Source organism: Perca fluviatilis, chromosome 3 (assembly GCF_010015445.1).
Source record: "Perca fluviatilis chromosome 3, GENO_Pfluv_1.0, whole genome shotgun sequence".
Taxonomy (NCBI): Eukaryota; Metazoa; Chordata; class Actinopteri; order Perciformes; family Percidae; genus Perca; species Perca fluviatilis.
The window spans coordinates 8,919,107-8,939,388 of record NC_053114.1 but is presented as its reverse complement, the minus strand read 5'-3'; the positions used below and the strand labels follow the sequence as shown (position 1 = coordinate 8,939,388).

The following is a 20,282-nucleotide window of genomic DNA, read 5'->3' as shown; positions in this document are numbered from 1 at the left end:
TAAATGAAGAGTTTCAAACCCTAATTTGCAGGCAAGAAAAATACTTAGAGAAACAATGTCTTCTTCCACTACAGTAAAAATATATAGCTGGTAGCTGGTAACTTAAGGGAAAGTTTGCCGATTTTGTGTTCTGCCTCCAATTTCTGCCGCCACGGTATCAGAAATAGGGCAGACGCACAACAGGGTTTCCGCTATGTACACTGCGCACCGCCGCTCCTTCAGCTGTTCATGAAAAGTCATAAAGTCGTAATTACATGACTGCAGAGCCGTCTGCTCTACTGAACTCAAGTGAACTGTCATCCGCTCTCTCGCCCCTTTAAGGTGCTTTAGGGTGAGCAACTGGAACAGTGACAGGACATCATCACTCTCGAAGTCGTGGCAACCAAATAAACAAAAGGGCAAGTACTACTTGTCACTCAATCTTAGGCAAAGTGACAAACAGCGACGAAAGCCGCAACATGAAAACCGCACTCACGCAGGTCCTGTGAAATATGACAGATACAGTTTATTGGAAAATAGCATTGAGGACTAGCCTAGAAATCTAGACGCACCCTAGCGGCAGCAAATTTTATTTGCAGCCAGGGGGGTCAAGGCACTCTCCGTTGGCTTTTCGAGCTGGAAAAACCAAACTCCAGTTAGGCCAATCACATCGTGTATAGAGTCGGTGGGCGGGCTTATGGCTGCTGCTGCTGGGAACAGCGGTCTTCTGGAAGACTTGGAGTTAAGCTTTTCTTTGAGAAAGAACGGCACTGAAATCATTCTTAAAAAAAGGAAGATGTGGTTGGAGTTTTCCCGACCAGATATGGCAAAAGTTTAATCTATCAACTAGCTCTGCTACCTTCTTCGTTGCTCTGCCTGGTTGTAGCGCTATCCTATTGAGTGCAGAGGGAATTTGAAAGACAACCGTTTATCCCGCCCCTCGGATTGAACCCTGTCAATGGTGAGTTCCCAGACCCAACATCTTGATGTGGGTCTGGCTTGTCAGGCTAATTGTGGACACTAAATTTGATGAATTGACTGTTTATCAGACCCCAGATGAGACAAGAAGCTAACGTTAGCGAACGCTGCGGTCCCTCTGCCTCTGACTCCCCGCTGCAGGAGACGCTGTATTCCTCCGACACGCTGTATTAACGTTCCTGTAACATAATGCTCCTCCCCGCATAGCTCCTGCCCCCACAGCCTGTCAAATGACTGTACCCCCCCAAGATACAGAAACTGCTTACTGGACCGATGTCAAAGATTGTTGTTCCCATCAGTCACTCAGACACAAAAACATAGGAAAATAGGGTCCAGGTTGAAAAAAGAAAACCACTTACCCTTTAAACATTAAGTAAATAATAAAACACAGAAATAAAATGCAAATACAGTATACTAGGCTTTATTGGCATTAAGGTTTCAAAAACAATGTTCCCAAAGCCTCAAAATACAATTTTTCCAAATATTTACAGTACAAAATAACAGTATGTTACTCTCTCTAAATCTCTAGCACACACAAACACACACACACACAAACTTGCAATTACTGATTGACTTGACTTGAACAGCCGGACATCGAGGCATGTGTGTGTGTGTGTGTGTGTGTGTGTAGGCCCAGCTTAGTTTTCTAGTTTTGAGCACCTGAGGTTTGCTGGCTGGCTGGAAAGCTGAGCCCAGTTGGGGGCACAGAGACAGCTGAATGAACAGATGTGAGCTCCAAGAATACACTGGTGTAATATTTATCAACTCCATCAAATCTGCCTGAACTTTCTCTATAAAAAATGTAAAATGCAGGAGGAAATATTGCTAAAATGAGATTCACACCCAATGAAGTTGAACTGACAAAACCATGAATAACGATTGCTAACACAGCATTAATATTTACAGTAACGGTGGTATCTAGCTGTAACTGCTTGTGACTGAGTTCATTTGCTGATTTCTTTAGACATTCTGTGTTGAGACTAATGCTGCCACCCGAATACAAAATGCTCATTGCATTAAAAAAGGTGATTTGAAAATTTAACGCAAACAGCTCTTTCCAGAAAGAATGTTGCAGTTACAGGATATTTCACAACACATTGCCACTGTTTTCGTTATATTAGGAACTATTTTCTTTTGAAGGCAGACAATATTAAAGTGTTGGAGCAGACATGACCTGAAGGTTCCTCACAAATGCAGTAAACATCATCATTCATGCAATTTTGTATTGTGTGCATTCCTGCGGGAACTTTTGGGCTAGCTAACCAGTCAAGTTCTTCTTTGTGGTTAGAAACTTGTCAGTGTGCATGTGAAAACACCACATTCTGTTTTGTTTAGACTAGGGTTGGGCAATATATCGATATTATATCGCTATCGTGATATGAGACTAGATCTTGCCTTAGATAGATTTTGATCGTAATATCGGTATATGGCAAGTGTTGTCTTTTAAAGGCTGCATTACAGTAAAGCAATGTCATTTTATGAACTTACCAAGCTGTTCTAGCTGTTCGGTAATTTGTCTTTAACCACTTAGTCATTATAGTCACACTTTTAATAATTACTTATCTAAAATCTAATTGTGAAAATATTTTGTTGAAAGCACCATTTGTCAACCCTACAATATGGTCGCAATATCAATATCGAGGTATTAGATCAAGAATATGGTGTTATCTGATTTTCTCCATACTGCCCAACCCTAGTTTAGAGTATTTGAGAATATATATTGAAATTCATATGCATTTATTTTAAGCGCCTTAAGATACAATTATTACTAAAGCGTATATGTCATGCAACAGAGCAATAAAAACAAATGGAATGGCCAAAGTTGGCATATTGACATTTAAGGCATGTTGATTGATTCATGCCGTCAAACATTCCACCTTAAAAGTTTCCGGTAGCTGACAGTAGCTGGGAGAAGTTAGCCTGGCCTTTCTGCCAGAAATCTCCTTAGGTTTAGGAAACAGAACTACTTAGTTAGATTTAGAAAAAGATTGTGGTTTGGGTTCAAATAGACCTTTCTGGCAGAAAGCCCTGAAGGCCGAGTCCACCCATGTGCTGCCCAGAAGCCGTTGAGTGACAGTAAGTTCAATTCTTTTTTCTCAGTTCATGGATGTTTCCAATGTGGCTTTATTTGCTCGGCATAAGTACGTAAATGAAATCAATCAAAACACAAACTACTTGTGTTCATTCGCCTATATAGCTTAATTACAACCTACTGCATCCATGGTCTGTGTAACATTTGATCGTGTGGTCAGTAGTCGGTGACTAATCTCGAAACAAGCCACAACTTACCTGTGCACGTGTGTCATTGATGCGCTCAGGTACTTAAACAAATTGCACTACACCCCTGCTCAAAATGTTGGTTTAGAGGGAAAGCAGACTGACCTAGCTGGAGAGTTGTGGTGCTGTGGTTCCTTGCAGCTGTCTGGAGCATTTTACATAAACTCTAACTAAAGACCATGGACATCCAATCATCCAATTATAAAGTGGCAGCAGGGTAAACAGCGGACAAAGAGGGTTTTATGCAACACCGGCTGGATGGAAACATGTATACTTGCATGTCGTTATGTGTGTGTGTGTGTGTGTGTGTGTGTGTGTGTGTGTGTGTGTGTGTGTGTGTGTGTGTGTGTGAGCGTGTGTGCGAGTTAGTGTGCTGTAGCTGTCCCTGGCATCGACAGTGCACATAAATCACAGCGAGGTATTGAGCCCTCGCCTAATGAAGGAGCGTGTACCCATTCTATGTGGGTCAGTGAAACACACTTGGATGAACCTGACCCCTCTGTTCTCTATCTGCTGGTAAGAATGCACTCTGTGATGCCTGGTAAAATAGCTTATGGACTTATTCAGGTAAGGCTGTGACTGGCCTCAGAGGAGGGCTTATCATATTTGCCAGTGAAATAAATAGAGCCTCATGAAGTGTGAAATGTGTGTGTGTGTGTGTGTGTGTGTGTGTTGTCGCCATTGCTGTAAAATCTGATAGTTATCACAGGAAACTGCTGCTAGTCTCAAGTCTTAAATCCATATGAAGAAGTATGGTTAAACACTCTTTTAGTCAAGATTTTAAAGGCGTACGATCGCATTTTCCATCCATCCATCTATCCATCTATCCATCTATCCATCCATCTTTTATCAGCAAATGATATGTGGTCTGATACGAGGAGGAAGCAGATCAAGCGAGGTAGCACAGATGTCCTCCCGCTCCTCCTGGGAGATCCTGAGTCCTACCCAGGGCAGATGTCATGTTTACTCCCTCCAGCACATTCCTGGTCAAAATACTATTTACAAAATCTCCTTATCCTTAGTTCATACAAAAACTATGGCTGTTGCATAGTAAACATGAGCTGGGTACAGGGACGTGAGGGTTTTGCCAACAAAAGGTGTCTGTCCTGCAGCGATGACTGTTAAGTTTAGACACCAAAACAACTAGTTATGATTAGAAAAAATATTGTGGTTTGGATTAAAACACCGGTCCCCTTACGAAGTACTCCTGGGACACAAACACTTGTTTCCTGGGTCTTGTGTTTTTTCCTTTTCCGGGACACCAACTCCGCCCCCCGGCTTGAAAGCCCTTGAAATCCACCCCGATATCCTCCCTACGCCGATCTTCGCGCTCTTAACACAATCAACGGGGTGCATACAGTCACAATTACGTGGAATACATACAAATTATAGTGCATTACTTTTGCCTAGCTATATGTATGAATGCATCACGAGAACAGCCTGCTGTAGTAGGCTTGTGCAGAAAAAGAAAGATTTTTTAAAATGTTGCCATTGAACATTAAAACACAAAATTAAAAACAAATCAAAAGGTTCTCCAGAATTGTCCAATATTTACATTGTGTCTGCCGATATGGTTGATGAAGTCGATGCCTAATGGACAAACCCGAACGTCCACGGTTTACATATCCAAACGTCTGCCAATGAATGCAGGAAGATAACAAAAACTGTACTCCCTGTCCTGGTTGTTGCTATTTTTTTTGACATTATGTTTTAACGCCTCCTTTTTGCTTTATTATTTCTATTGTTTGGCTGTACAACTTTATGATGACTCAGGTTCTCATCATAGTCAGTAAAGATTAGTTTAAGTGTTAGTGTTGGGTACCGTTCACTTTGTTTACGTTACGGTACCTATACCGGTACCTGGAATTTGATTTCGGTACCCAACGGTATCTTTTTTCGGTACTTTCCCTCTGTAATAACAAAAACATTATTTCAGTTGTAAAAATAATTCCAAACCTATTTATACTATTTACTTAGAACATTTTAACAATAACAATAACAATTGAAGAGAGGGAAGGAATAGTGCAATATCAGTATAGTCTGAGATTTAAGATTTAAATATAAATATAGTGCAAGGCAGTTCAGTGCAATGGTAATATATTAATAACAATATTGTAATTGTAAGATTGAAAATGTACATGAGGTAGATGAGCAGAACAGTGTTGATTGACTTTGTTCAGTGTAAGGGTGGGGGCTATTTCTGAAAGCGAGTGACTGCTTGTCTTTGTGTCGGCTGGTTTTGGCGAACAGTGCCCTGTATCGCCTACCAGAAGGAAGGAGGTTGAACAGTTTGTGACCAGGTTGTGAGGGGTCTACAGGGAATTTTGCTGCCCTTTTCCTGACCCTGGACCGGTACAGGTCCTGGATGGAGGGAAGGTCAGCTCCAAAGATCCTCTCTGCAGCCCTAATTGTCCGTTGCAGTCTGGCCCTGTCCCGTTTGGTGGCTGACCCAAACCAGACAGTGATAGAGGTGCAGATGACAGACTGAATGATGGCTGAGTAGAAAGTGGTCAGCAGCTCCTTAGGCAGATTAAATTTCCTTCGCTGCCTCAGGAAGAATAAGCTCTGCTGTAGAAATAAAGTTGCCCTGCCTTGCCCTACAGCCCCAGCCTGTCAGTCAGTCAATAGGTCATAGTGAACACAGGTGCCTGCCTGTCACAGAGGAAGTCTAACGTTAACCCATACCGTGACCGCTTCGCCGTTATATGCGTTGTCAGTGTGGAGTTTTTAAAAGTGTAACCACACTTGCAACCACTTTACCAGCATTGCTGTGACTCACTGTGACTTGAACAAAGCCTACGTTGTTTCGCTCCGTCGCACCACAGCTCTGCGTGTTAGTGGTGGGCGGATTGATCCAAATATCGGTTAATATCGACACCAACGTTGGTATTGATATTGTTCAATACCAGTGTAATGAGTTTGATACTTTCACAAATCACAAAAACACTTAAAGGTCATGAAAAAGCATTCAGATTGAGCAATTTGATGATGAATCCACCTTAATTATTAAAAAGTATCGGTATCGTTATTGTATCGGTATCGGCGATACTGGCCCTGTATTTACTTGGTATCGGATCGATACCAAACTTTGCAGTATCGCACACCACTACTGCGTGTGTGTGTGTGTTTGTGTGTGTGTCGGAGCTCCGCTCTCTGTCAACATGCAGAGAGGACAGATAAGCTTGCGCTTATGCGCCCTTTGGTACCGAAATTTGTCACCGTTTGATTTAACGTGAACCGGTCCTCTGTAGTACCCATGTAATTCGGTCGGTACCTAAAAAAGTACAGAGTTTGGTACCCAACCCTATTCAGTATACAATGCAAGCAGTAATTTATAGGAAACAGTGGTTTTGTGTGATCCTACAGCAGACATTTAATTTAACACCTTATCGTTAGCTCTTGTCCTCTTTTCCCCGCTCTCGTTCTCTGGGTCTGAACTGATTTTTCGTCTTTCTCAGAGAGAAGGGAAAAAAGGAAGAAAGATTAGGCCAGATAAGTTTAATGAGGTCCGATTGCCCTCACACCACTGATATTTCACACCAGTGCTGTATATGTGAAGTTTGTGAGCACAATGCCTGCTCCGAAAGCACGGTGCAATCAAAGTTAGCTGGATTCTGACGTTTTGGTATTTATGTGACATTTACTGGCTGAATTATCTCATAAACCCTCCACTTTCTCTTGTTTCTCTCCACCACATTGTCTTTCATTGGATTTCTTTGCACTTTATTGGATTTCCCGTTTGGTTTTTCTCCTCTGTCCTCTCCGTCTTTGCTCTCTGTCTGTCAGCCCTCTCGGCTACCTGCTCATCACTTAACTTGTATTTCCCCAAACTGCAAAAATATTACATAGTCTTGCATTGCCAGACCTTCCTCCACAGCGTGGAAATATGAATCTTTCTCTTACTGATATATAATATTACCGCACATGTACTATTACTCTCAGGATAAGATAATGATAAAGGAATGTGCAAGCCAGGATATGAGTGAAGCTCAGTTTAACATATGGCAAACAAAACGCTTGACGATTTTATTCCACAACTGTCTTTGTTATTGATTATAAACACAACAAATCATGCCAGGAGAGCAGCATCTACTGTCAAAACATTTCTTTTTTTCAAATTGTTCTTGTTGTCCCGGTATGTACACATATAAAAAACACAAAAACATACAAACAATCAGAACAAAACAATCACGGCAAGTAACAAAGACACACAAGGTGGAGAAATTTGCAGCTATAAACAAATAAAGATTAACAAGCATATTATAATAAGTTAGCTCCAATGCAGCTTATTGTTCACCATTCACTTCCAAATTACAGACTGAGTTGGGACCACTCTTTTACATCTAAGGTTCCTTGCTGTACATTAGAAAGCCTCTAATGAGGAAGGATTGATAATAATTTCTCATACCAAATGGATAATGTAGGTGGATGTACATCAAGCCAAGCATGCAGGATTGAGAGGCTTGCAGCAAACAACATGACACTGAGCAGTTTTCCTTTTTACCAGCACTTTAGTCTAATACAAACACAAAATTCACATACCTGCTTTTGTATGTATTGCTGTATTTTTTATCATTGACTTTTGCTAGAGGTTGCTAGAGGCACACACACATACTCTGTGTGTTTGTAACATAGACAGAGCATATGTGTGATGTCTGGACTGTAGAAGATGGATGAGGAAAGAAGGACATGGATTTTATCTTTGAAGAAATAGACTGAGACAAGCGTCAGGTTTTTACTCAAGCAACCATTCATGCAAATATAAACACTTCCACTTACTGCTGTGTGTGTGTGTGCGTGTGTGTGTGTGTGTGTGACAGCTGACAGAGGGAATCAGAGCAGCAGAGGGACAGCGGAGCAGCTTGTACAACATAAAGACACTGGTTAGTCGCTCTGGGGCTTATTGAAGCACAGCCAAACATCTCGTCACATTTTCCTTTCAAATGCCACTCCACTGGAGATTTATGTTGTGACTGCTCACGTGCCTTTTTTCATTCTTTTCATTCTCGTAAGATACCTTATGGAGCTGTGAGACAAAAATGTCAGCATGAGTACTGTGGAAAGAAAAGACATCCATCATGTAAAGAGAAGTCTGGACTGTGGATAAACAGTGACAGCGAGGAAAATGGATAAAAGTGTTAAAGCACAAAGAACCTGAATCTGTAACACAGTTTGTTACAAGTATTATGCAGTGTTTCCCCTGTAATTGTACAGGCCAGACATTTTTTTTAATGCCAAATATTCAGCTCTGTAATGTTTTCCATTGACACTACAAATATATAATATACGTTACACTTCCAGGATTATTTCGGTGTCACCGGAAATTCCGCCGGATGTCCCTAATTTTCGGCCGGATGTCTGTCACCTTCCGCTTTCTTTGTGTTAGCATTCTAAACTCCGGTGGATTTATGAGGACTATGGTTAACTGCTCCTCAGACCTCTGCAGGGTAAATCCAGACAGCTAGCTAGACTATCTGTCCAATCTGAGTGTTCTATTGCACGACTAAAACAACCTTTGAACATACACGTTCCACCAAAACTAGTTCCTTCCCAAGGCTATTTTGCAGCGGCACTATGGCTCCGTCCGGCGCTTAGCGGCGCCCAAGACGTTTGTGATTGGTTTAAAGAAATGCCAATAATTTTCTCCCATCCCAGAATGCTGTGTGGACTAGCCAGACTTTCCTCTGCAGTGCTAAGGAGGAAGGTCTGGCAATGCGATACTACTACAAATATTATACTGAAAGGTAATTTTATCCCACATAACAAGAAGGCATATATACCTCATCTCCCTTAAATGTCTTTTTAGCGATGCTTGGTTGTACTTTCTGTCAACAGTTTTTTCTGGCAAAGAAATTGTCCCAGTAAAACCTGATGGAAGTGTGTTTTGTGGATTATCATATTATTATTATTAATGACGAGGATGACTGTCTGAATAGAGATATTGCTGATGATTTATTTTTGAATGTTGTAAATGCTCACAGCATTGAAAAATTTTATTACAGTATATTCTTCTCCATTGTATTGGGATTGAGGCAGGAATCTCAGACATATAGTCAAACCTGGACAAACCAAACCAGAGCTATGTACATGGCGAGATTCCACTAGAGACAAGTAAGATAGATTTTTGGGAATTTGGGTGAATATATCTTTTAACACCCTTTACACACAGTGTTATAATCTATTATTATTAACCTTTATTTTATCAGGAAATAATAATAATCTCTTTTTCAAGGGAGACCTGGCCAAGACAGCAGTATAATAGTTCAATATTAAAATATACATTGAAAAACAAACAACATAAAACAGAAAAAGACAGTTGGCAATTTAACATCATCTCAACATAATCACCAGCAGCACTCAGTAACAGCACATGTGCATTTAGTACTCAAATAGTCCTTTATCCTAATTTTAAACTGTGTCATTGTTGGTAGGTAGTCTAATTTAAGCTTATTCTGCAATTTATACCAGGATGAGGGTGCAAAAACTTTAAAGGCACTTTCACCGAAGACAGTTCGCGTTCAAGGGATGTCATACATGATTTGCCCATATGATCGAAGATTACATTTCCTGGTGGTGAACCAGGTTGTAGCTGGTGTTGACCCAGGCTGTAGCTGGTGGAGACCCAGGCTGTAGCTGGAGCAGGAGTCAAGGCTGTAGTTGGTGGAGACCCATGCTGTAGCTTATGCAGGCAGTGTGATGCAGGTTGACACCGAAAGTAGATGGAAACAGAGATCCAGGCCAACGCCACACTCCCAGTCCAAAAAACAGTAGGCCTGTGCTGTTGTTCCGGGCTAAAGACAAACCCCACAGCAGCAGAAGGTTTGTAGTAGAAGGGCCAGACTGATTAGGCACAGCCAGGGCTCAACATAAAAAAAAATCCCCACTGGCCCCCGGGGCCAGTAGATCAGAGTTTTGCTGGCCCCTTCTACATTTTTACTGGCCCTGAAATAAATATCATAGGTGTGATTGGCAAAGGACAAAAAAACGCAGGAAAATATACATCGCACCTACTATGAAGCTTCAGAAAATGGTTATAACCCAGCTAGCCACTGCCACTGTATGTTGTGCCATAAACTTTTTTCACGGCAGACATTGACATGTCATAGTAGGAAAAGCACAGGTGTATTCAAAACCATTAATGATGGCTGCATTCCACTTAGGAGAGGTCCTGGTATTAAACCATTACTGATGGCTGCATTCCACTTAGGAGAGGCCCTGGTATTAAACCATTACTGATGGCTGCATTCCACTTAGGAGAGGTCCTGGTATTAAACCATTACTGATGGCTGCATTCCACTTAGGAGAGACCCTGGTATTAAACCATTACTGATGGCTGCATTCCACTTAGGAGAGGTCCTGGTATTAAACCATTACTGATGGCTGCATTCCACTTAGGAGAGGTCCTGGTATTAAACCATTACTGATGGCTGCATTCCACTTAGGAGAGACCCTGGTATTAAACCATTACTGATGGCTGCATTCCACTTAGGAGAGACCCTGGTATTAAACCATTACTGATGGCTGCATTCCACTTAGGAGAGGTCCTGGTATTAAACCATTACTGATGGCTGCATTCCACTTAGGAGAGGTCCTGGTATTAAACCATTAATGATGGCTCCATTCCACTTAGGAGAGGTCCTGGTATTAAACCATTAATGATGGCTGCATTCCACTTAGGAGAGACCCTGGTATTAAACCATTACTGATGGCTGCATTCCACTTAGGAGAGGTCCTGGTATTAAACCATTACTGATGGCTGCATTCCACTTAGGAGAGACCCTGGTATTAAACCATTACTGATGGCTGCATTCCACTTAGGAGAGACCCTGGTATTAAACCATTACTGATGGCTGCATTCCACTTAGGAGAGACCCTGGTATTAAACCATTACTGATGGCTGCATTCCACTTAGGAGAGGTCCTGGTATTAAACCATTAATGATGGCTGCATTCCACTTAGGAGAGGTCCTGGTATTAAACCATTAATGATGGCTCCATTCCACTTAGGAGAGGTCCTGGTATTAAACCATTAATGATGGCTGCATTCCACTTAGGAGAGGTCCTGGTATTAAACCATTACTGATGGCTGCATTCCACTTAGGAGAGGTCCTGGTATTAAACCATTAATGATGGCTCCATTCCACTTAGGAGAGGTCCTGGTATTAAACCATTAATGATGGCTGCATTCCACTTAGGAGAGGTCCTGGTATTAAACCATTACTGATGGCTGCATTCCACTTAGGAGAGGTCCTGGTATTGTGCATGCTGACTCACTGAAATATCTTCCTGGGACACTTGATGGAACTGAGCCATTGTTAAGGTTATCAGTTTCAGCTGTGCTTTTCCTACTATGACAAGTCAACATGTCTGCTGTAAAAATGGTCCATTAGCAGTAAAGCTAGACCAGGGGTCATCAACTACATTTTTCCAAGGGCCAGAATTTTTTTAAGCAGACACTCCAGGTGCCAGACTTTCAAATAAAGAAAATAAAATTATACCTAATACGCATCTCCTTGTTTGATATTTTCACTTTCTTACTAAATTAATGCTATATTTTTTTCACATACATGTATTAGTGTAAGCAACCCCCTAAAAACATGGAAAATCCATAATGATAACTAGATAGGCTACTTAACTAGAAAATGATCTCAGATTAGGGGGCAGTTCACTGAGGAGTGATGGTTAAAGTCTTGATTACTGAAACGTAATCAGTGTCCTGATTGGTGGAGAATGCTTACAGAAAGAAAGGCCTGTTGTCAGGTAAACATGTCACTGTCAAAGAGCCTGAAGTGAAAAGTTGTGGAAAACAGCAGCTGTAATGATGAATGGACTGATAAGCAGGCTAGCATTCATCCTGTAGGCCTCATTTGAAATAAGACAATGTTGTTGCTAAATGACACAACCAGCAACATCATCAAGAATGAAGAACGCAACGTCATTCACGTGCATATTAAGTAGCCACGTGTATTTGTTTTGGTCTTATAATACATCCATAGGTTTACCGCTCCAGCAGAGAGGATGGCTCGTTTAGACAGCAGCTACATTTACAAGAGTTTGTCCAAAGTTCAAGATTGGTTGCAAATTAAGATAAACCGTTAGACCACAAACTGACATCTTTCATTTTAGCTCGTTTGTAAAGTCGCTATTTGCAGAGTAGAGCTGTGTTTGCACAGCACGGTGGACGAGAGTGGACAGCGCAGACAGAGCAGACTGAAATATCGCTTTCTACATGATTATGCCTGTACAACAGGTAGGTGGGTTATTGATAAGTATTGACTCTTTAATCATGGAGGTTTTATTGTATTGTACTTACAGTAACGAGTGTAACGTTAGTTCATCTGCGCCATCGGCGGTAAATAATCCTCGGTAACGTTTCCATTCAGTTACATGTGCTGCGTGAACGCACACACCTCGGCCCTGCTGTGTGTGTGCGCGCAGCGCGGACATCGCTGTTCAGAATGCAATCTATCTTCCAAAATGCAACGCTTGTATCCAAATGAATTGTTTATAAATTACCTGAGGTGAAAATGTGAAATGTTAACATTTACACGCTTCGTGCCACTCTGTATGACGTTGGTACTGGCCCGTGCGGGCCAGTGACTGGCCAATCAACCAGCCCGACATACGTTTTTACTGGCCCCGGGCCATCGGGCCATTGCTTGTGTCGAGCCCTGGGCACAGCACATGGAGTAGGTCTCCAAATCAGGTGAAAATAGTTCATAAGTTGTGGAGTAAACCAAAAATTTTCAAATGGCTTACACCAAACTTTGTTGAAGGCAAACAATTTGTTAGAGAGGATGTTAAAATCCATTAAAAAACATTTTAAAACAGACAAACACTAAACAGAACAAAGGACAGGCTACTATCTTGGAAAGGGGGCGGGGACGGATCATAAAAAGAAAAATCCTGTATATTACCTCTATTACTTCCAGTCAGTTTCTCACTGGAAGTATTTCTTTTCATCTTGTCAGTGTATCAAGTGTTCATCTCAATGTTTGCTGGGTGTCTAAATGCAGTGTGAGATGGAAAATGGTTCTGTTTTCTCCATTTACTCGTGTTTTTTTCAAATGAAAGCTGATACTGAACCAACCTGATATTCTGCACACCACACGACTGGAGGGACGGTAATATGGCCATTTTCATGCCATTATCATTTGTTTATGTGATATTTACACTCGACCGGGCTTATTTCCTATTCTTGGACTGATTTTGGATTGTCTGGATTGTTTTTCGTCCTCTATTGTAAAACTGAGTGATACTCATGAAAAGATAGTTGCGTACGTATCTAACTGTAGTGCTCTAAGGACTCTGGTAGCTTCATAAAGGACCGACATGATCCCATTGTTTTCAGAACATTAGTCTGTTCTCTCCAGGCATACAGTGAGTGTTTGGTGACAGCCTCTGCTGTTTTTTCTTTGTTTTTGACTCTTACTTTAGCTCTATAAGTGTGACTTGTCAGCTGATTGGAGCCATTTATTTGACGTCTCTGAGGGAGGTGTGAAAGTCACAGCAGGGAAATCAATTATCCGAGTATATATCGTATATATATAATTATCGCATATACGACTCGTCAAGTCTTTCAAAGATGGCTACATCGTGCATCACACGTAGTAAACATTGTGGTTTTCTACAATTTTAAGCACTTTTTCGTTGTTGTAACCAAATGAAGAAGTCATACACATAGCACTGTATACTGCTACATTTAGGCATGTTGCTACAGTCTTATTATGAGTTAAATACCGCCTAATTAATTGCAGCTGAAATTGGCTAGAGACGCTCGGTTGCTATATGACAACAATGGCTTTAAGCCGAGTCTTGAGCAGAAAGCAGAGCAGTAGCCTAACGTTAACTTTAATCAAAACGTAATTTTCATGTATCAAACTGTGAAATATATTTGTGTAATATGTCAATAACTGGGTGAATAGAATCCTAAATGTTACTAAAAATGTTACAGAAATCCATCTTTTCTCCGACTCGTAATATTGTGTGACAAAAAGAACGCAACAACCCGCGGTTATTCGTTTTTCGACATGGATGTGACGTCACACTCGAGCTACTAGACAAAAAGAACGAACCATAAGTTAACATGTGCTCTGCCTCTGCGGATCCCTGCTGGTCTTTGCTGTCTATGTAGAGCAATATACGAGGTTGATACTGGCTGCTAATAACGCTTACATAAGTGAGTCAGTCAGGACTGATCTTATATTTAATAAAACCCAAGATCCTAACAAACCACAGCTACTCAATGGCATTCCAGACACAATTTCAGTCATTCCCCCCGCCAAGGACGTCATGTTTCTCGGTCTGTTAGTTTGTTGGTTTGTTCGCAGCAGGATTACGGAAAAACTCCTGGCCAGATGTTCACGAAACTTGGTAGAAGGATGTAGCATGAGCCAAGTAAGAAGCCTTTACATATTAGAGAGGATTCAAATCACAAATTATACCCAAATGTTGTATTTATTTTTCTTTTATAAAAGATCCTCTATACTAAAGATTTCAGGCAGCGCCAATGGTTTATGAACTGGTCCACACTTCCTGTCTCCTAAAGGGATGTGGTCTCATTTGAAAGTGTAGTGAACGTCTTGTGGATGGATGAAAAGTTATATTTGTAAGTTATTAAAGGACAATTCCGGCGCAAAATGAACCTAGGGGTTAATAACATATGTGTACCGAGTCGAACGTTCTCTGGGACATGTTTTCATGCTAATCAAATGTGTCTCTAGCTTTAAACAAGCTACCGCAAAACCGGTGGTTACCTGCTAACGCTAGCTTTTGGGGCACTTGGTAAATCACTATTTTATACCACTAACAAGGCTCAAAATAGCACCACACTTAAACGATAGCATAATGCAAACCGAAACATTGAGAACTTTGTGTACAGTTTATTAAAAAGATATAAAGACCGTAACGTTCGTGTTTACATTTGGGCGCCATCTTGGAAAACAGTCATGAGCAGTCAAACCACAAACGCCGTGCAACCAGTAACCAGTAACATAGCTCAAACACATAGCAAAGAGCTGTCCCAAGACCTTCAGAAGCTTATTGTAGAAAAACATACAGATGGCACTGGTTACAGATGAATATCTAAACTTCTGAAAGTTCCAGTGAGCACTGTTGGGCCATTATCCGGAAGTGGAAAGAACATAATTTCACCATTAACCGGCCACGACCAGGTGCTCCTCGCAAGATTTCTGACAGAGGAGTCCATAGAATACTTAGAAGAGTTGTCGAAGAACCAAGGACCACTTGCAGAGATCTTCAGAAAGACCTGGATGAAGCAGGTACAGTTGTTTCAAAGAAAATAATTTGTAATGCAGTCAAACGCCATCGCATCTATCACCCTAAAACCACCATACAAACAGTGAAGTTTGAAGGTGGGAGCATCATGGTATGGGGCTGTTTTTCAGCATCTGGCACTGGCAGACTTCATATAATTGAAGGAAGCATGAATGGTGAAATGTACCGTGACATTCTTGATAAGAAGCTGCTGCCATCCACCACGATGATGAAGATGAAACGAGGGTGGACATTTCAGCAAGATGATGATACCAAACACACAGCCAAGGAAACTCTCAATTGGTTTCAGAGAAAGAAAATTAGAATGGCCCAGTCAATCACCCGACTTCAATCCAATTGAAAACCTCTGGAAAGAACTGAAGATCAGAGTTCATAGAAGATGCCCGCAGAACCTTCAAGAGTTGAAGACAGTTTGTGTGGAAGAATGGGAAAAAATCACAGCTGAGCAACGTGTGTGACTAGTTTCTTCATACAGGAGGCGTCTTGAAGCTGTCATTACCAACAAAGGCTTTTCTACTAAGTATTAAATACATTTCAGCAAGTGTGTTCAATACTTTTTCCCTGTGTCATTTCACTTTATTACACACAACTTAATTTATGGACTTATTTGTTTTGATTTCATTGTATGTGTGGATTACTTGGGTTGTTACTGACATCTGGTGAAAATGTCATGCCGATAGCCCCATCAGAAATATCTTTACTGAGAAAAATGTTCACGCGTTCAATACTTATTATCCCGCTGTAGCTATACAGTGTTCTGAGCAGCTGATACAACACTCGTCAGGACCACAAGAGACTTGAGACATGACTTGGACTCGAGCTCTGAGACTTGTGAGCATCTCTGCTGCCAACTGCTGACATTAGTGAAGGGGGTTCATCCCATAATTGGCACTTAACTTAACTTCACACATAACTTCAGCCCTGTAGCAGAAAGTCTCCGCTGTGCTCAGAGAAAATATTCTAGGAAATCAGTAACCTATATTAAAAATGTATGTTGTTAAATGACTTTTGGAATTTGATTATTTTAAATTGGTTTGGAAATTATTCATATATTATGCCTTTATATAATAAGTTGCCTACAGAATATAGTTTTGTTGTTCGTGCAGGAGGTGAAAACAAGACTTTTTATTCTGTAAATTAGTCTTTTCAGCAAACAAACTTAATTAAAATTATCTGGTTGTACTCGGGACCCCTTCAGATCAGGTCTCTCTTTTTTTTATGTATTTATTCAAGTACCTTGGGTCAGTTTTGGGTTGAGTCCAACATTTTGCACCCATGAAGACCTCTTGTGGGAATGAAAGAAAACCTAAATGAATGACAAAATATGTGTTCAGGGTTGGAAGAGAGCACTAAAAGAGACTTCTTCTGATTCAAAGTATCTCCATATAACAGGCTGCCTTAATCTGGACACTCTGAGCAAGTGGCCCTTATTGTCTCCTAGCAGACATGCATGAAGGAAGACTCAGAAGTGGCATTTACATGACCATAACTAGCCATTCATTCAGCTCTAACCATGGCCACTGGCTGCAGGTTCTTTCTCTTTTATTACACTGACTGAATCACTTAATGAGGATTCACAGGATGATGGAGATGCAAAAGGAGAATGAATAATGCCTCAAAAGAGAGAAATGAAGAATCTCTCCTGGCTGTCTATGTGCCTCGACCATTCCACTGTGATGGCTTCATTGTCTGTGATTAAGGGACCATTTGAGAGTGATGAAGCCATCAAAGGATCTTCTATCTTCTCTCAGCCTCGTTGTCACTTTCCCTCGCTCTCTCGCCCCTCTCCCAGGCCTCAGAGAAGAATGTCTGACAGATTGCAGCCGGTGAGCGGCAGATAGCAGTCAGTCTGACACCTTTACCATGCACAGGAAACTCTCTGTAAAGCTCTCCTCTTCCCTGCGGTGTGTGCTTTCACTGACATTTCACTGCTGGTACCAGCGATAATGATTTACCTGTAGTGAGTATTGATCCCAAGTATCCCTGCCTTTTTTGACACTTTAACCCTAGTCTGAATCAACGGAAGTACATGACCAGGATAAAGCCTGACACCCCCCAGCGTGGCACACCACAGATACCTTCTGGAATAGGAGAGGATCAAAAACTGTGTTGTTTGCCTTTCTTTAAAGGCTAACTACCGTTTTTTTCAACCTGGAGTGTTTGACAACATTATGGAAAGGATCCTTTCAGAGATAGACCTTTTTGAAACCGTTTTAAGACCTTTTTTCTTCTTCTTATTATTTATTTATATTGGACCAATTTCAAAGATTGTTTTTCCCATCAGTCACTTAGACACAAAAACATAGGAAAATAGGGTCCAGGTTGAAAAAAAACTGTAGTTACCCTTTAAACCCTTTAAACCAATCACAATTGTCTTGGGCGGTGCTAAGCTCCGGACGCAGCGACAGTGGCTCTGCTAAGTAGACTTGGGAAGGAACTTGTTTTGGTGGAACATTTGCACACCGCAAAAGACAATGCCACATACAATATTAAATTAAGTTAACTGTTGACACAATACAGTAACGTGAGCTAATTAAATTAGCTAGATACATGGTTAAACCTCATTAGCTCTTACCAGTGTATCACCGTGTGTACTTCGTCCACAGCAATCCCACCAATCGGACCCAAAACGTCCCAGTTAGAGAGTAAATGCCATAAACATATTCTTTGTAAATCTTTACAACCATTCCATGAAAGAACCAAGTAGGCCTGCCATGTTGCATTATCCAAATATTCTTAAAAACTTGCCATTTGTAGCGTGTAGCTTCCTAGCTCGAAGTTTGTTGTTTCCCAAAGAGTTTGAGAACAGCAACACACAGCAACACACAGAGAACAGAAGGCAAGGGGATGTCAGGCAATTATTATTATTAATCCAGACTAGTTATGCTGTATGTTGATCCTAAAACCAAGGTATTGGATAAATGTCTGTACGGAATGCATCCTACAGCTGATGAGACGTTTAATTCTAAAAAATAAATGTTAACTAATTCATGGTGACAGAGGGAAACATAGGAACCATGAATGTTTCCACCCAATTTGGTGCTGCTAGTAGACATGAAGATATGTCACTGGATGAGACAAAAGTCAGGAGATCGCTGAATATATCATGAATATCTGTAGCAAACTTTGTTCCAATCCATGCAATAGTTGTCAAAACATTTCAGTCTGGATTTCTGGTGGACCATCTGAACTTTAGACCAACCAAGTGAACTGTCTGATGTATGGAAGCATCAGACCAAATCCCAACTGAAGCACTCTAAACACATCAATCTGACATTTCAGATAGAAATTACACACAAATTGCTACTCAAACGTGCTCCTCTGTCAGTTGTTGGACACTGCTATGGAGGTAAATTGCTGTTAAAATACCGCCCTCTGCCCCCACCTGCCCACACTCTCCACCTCCATCCCCACAGCTAAGACTTTTAGGGCACTTTAACTGAGCCCTAGTCTGAGTGGAAAGAGCCTTTGATGGGCTGAATTTCCCATTCTGGCCATCGCGGCATGATCAGCGACACACATGCTGACCTTCTTACTGTTTTAAGACATCAGGCTTTTTACATTGCTAGTCCCAGCACTTTAGCAATATATATATATATATTTTTAAGATTATTTTTTTGGGACATTTTCAGCCTTCATCTCTGACAGGACAGCTGAAGACATGAAAGGGAAGAGAGGGGGGGAATGACATGCAGCAAAGGGCCGCAGGTCGGAGCCGAACCTGGGCCTGCTGCGTCGAGGAATAAACCCCTACATATGGGCGTGCGCTCCACCAACTGAACCATCCGGGCGCCCACTTTAGCAATAATTTATGTTTGTCTGTGTGGGTGGGTGACAGAGTGAGTGAGAGAACAAGAGAAAAACATAACTCAGGCACTAAAGAAGACGCGTTTCCATTCATCACCATTCATTCGTCTGCCTTTTTATTAAAAAAATCAATAGCACTATTGCAGAGGAATGAATTGTTACAGATATTTCAAATTGGGTTCAGGTTTCAACTTTGTTCTTCCTTTTGGGATCTCATTATTGCCTATTTAATGTGCTAGTTAATAGCTTTAGGAAAGGCCCACCACAGTACATTTCTGAAATGACCTTAGAGACACCAAATATTTCAGATATTCTTAGAATGAAATATCTTTCCACAAACCCGTGTCATGCCTATTACCTGTGTTTTTGACTGAGCATGTGTGCGTGTGCGTGTGTGTGTGTACTCTGGCACGTGTGCTCAGCTGGGTTCAGAACATGGCGTTTCTGTGGCCTCACATTTCCTTTCCTGTCCTCCCAGGGGGTTGTCAGTCTCTCATGCTGTTTATCACATAACTTTAGAGTCTGGTGTCTTCAGAGTATGACACAATACCAAAGAAACCCGAGAATGAACAGGAGACACTCTCTAATGTCCTGGAGGCAGATTATTGGCATGCCGGGATGGGAAACATTACAAACCCCCTCATCCTGTCTCTTGTTCTTTTTCTCCGGGGGATAACTGATCTCCTGGCTGTGGCTCCATCAGTGGTGGAATGTGACTAAGTACATTTACTCAAGTACTGTACTTAAGTACAAAACTGAGGTACTGGTAAACACATGAAGTTTATAAAATCTGATGTTTTATTATAAATGAAACTAGTCAACAATATAACGGCCTACAAGTCCAGCTGAAATGATTAGACCAGGGGTCTTCAACGTTTTTTAAGCCAAGGACCCCTTATCTGAAAGAGAGAGAGAGAGAGAGAGACGGAGCAGGGACCCCCTACT

At 41.3% G+C, this 20,282-nt stretch overlaps 1 protein-coding gene across 5 annotated transcripts in view; it reads left to right on the top strand.

Annotated features, from left to right (window-relative positions):
- LOC120555589 (cell migration inducing hyaluronidase 1) overlaps positions 1 to 20,282 on the top strand; it is a 219,544-nt gene that overhangs the window by 39,756 nt on the left and 159,506 nt on the right. The window contains exon 1 of one of the 5 annotated variants that reach the window (XM_039794381.1): positions 8,103 to 8,117. The exons of the other annotated variants lie outside the window; for them this stretch is intronic. The gene's annotated coding sequence lies outside the window, so the exon portion shown is untranslated. Of the gene's footprint in view, positions 1 to 8,102; positions 8,118 to 20,282 lie in introns of those variants that run through there. 5 annotated transcript variants of the gene reach the window in all.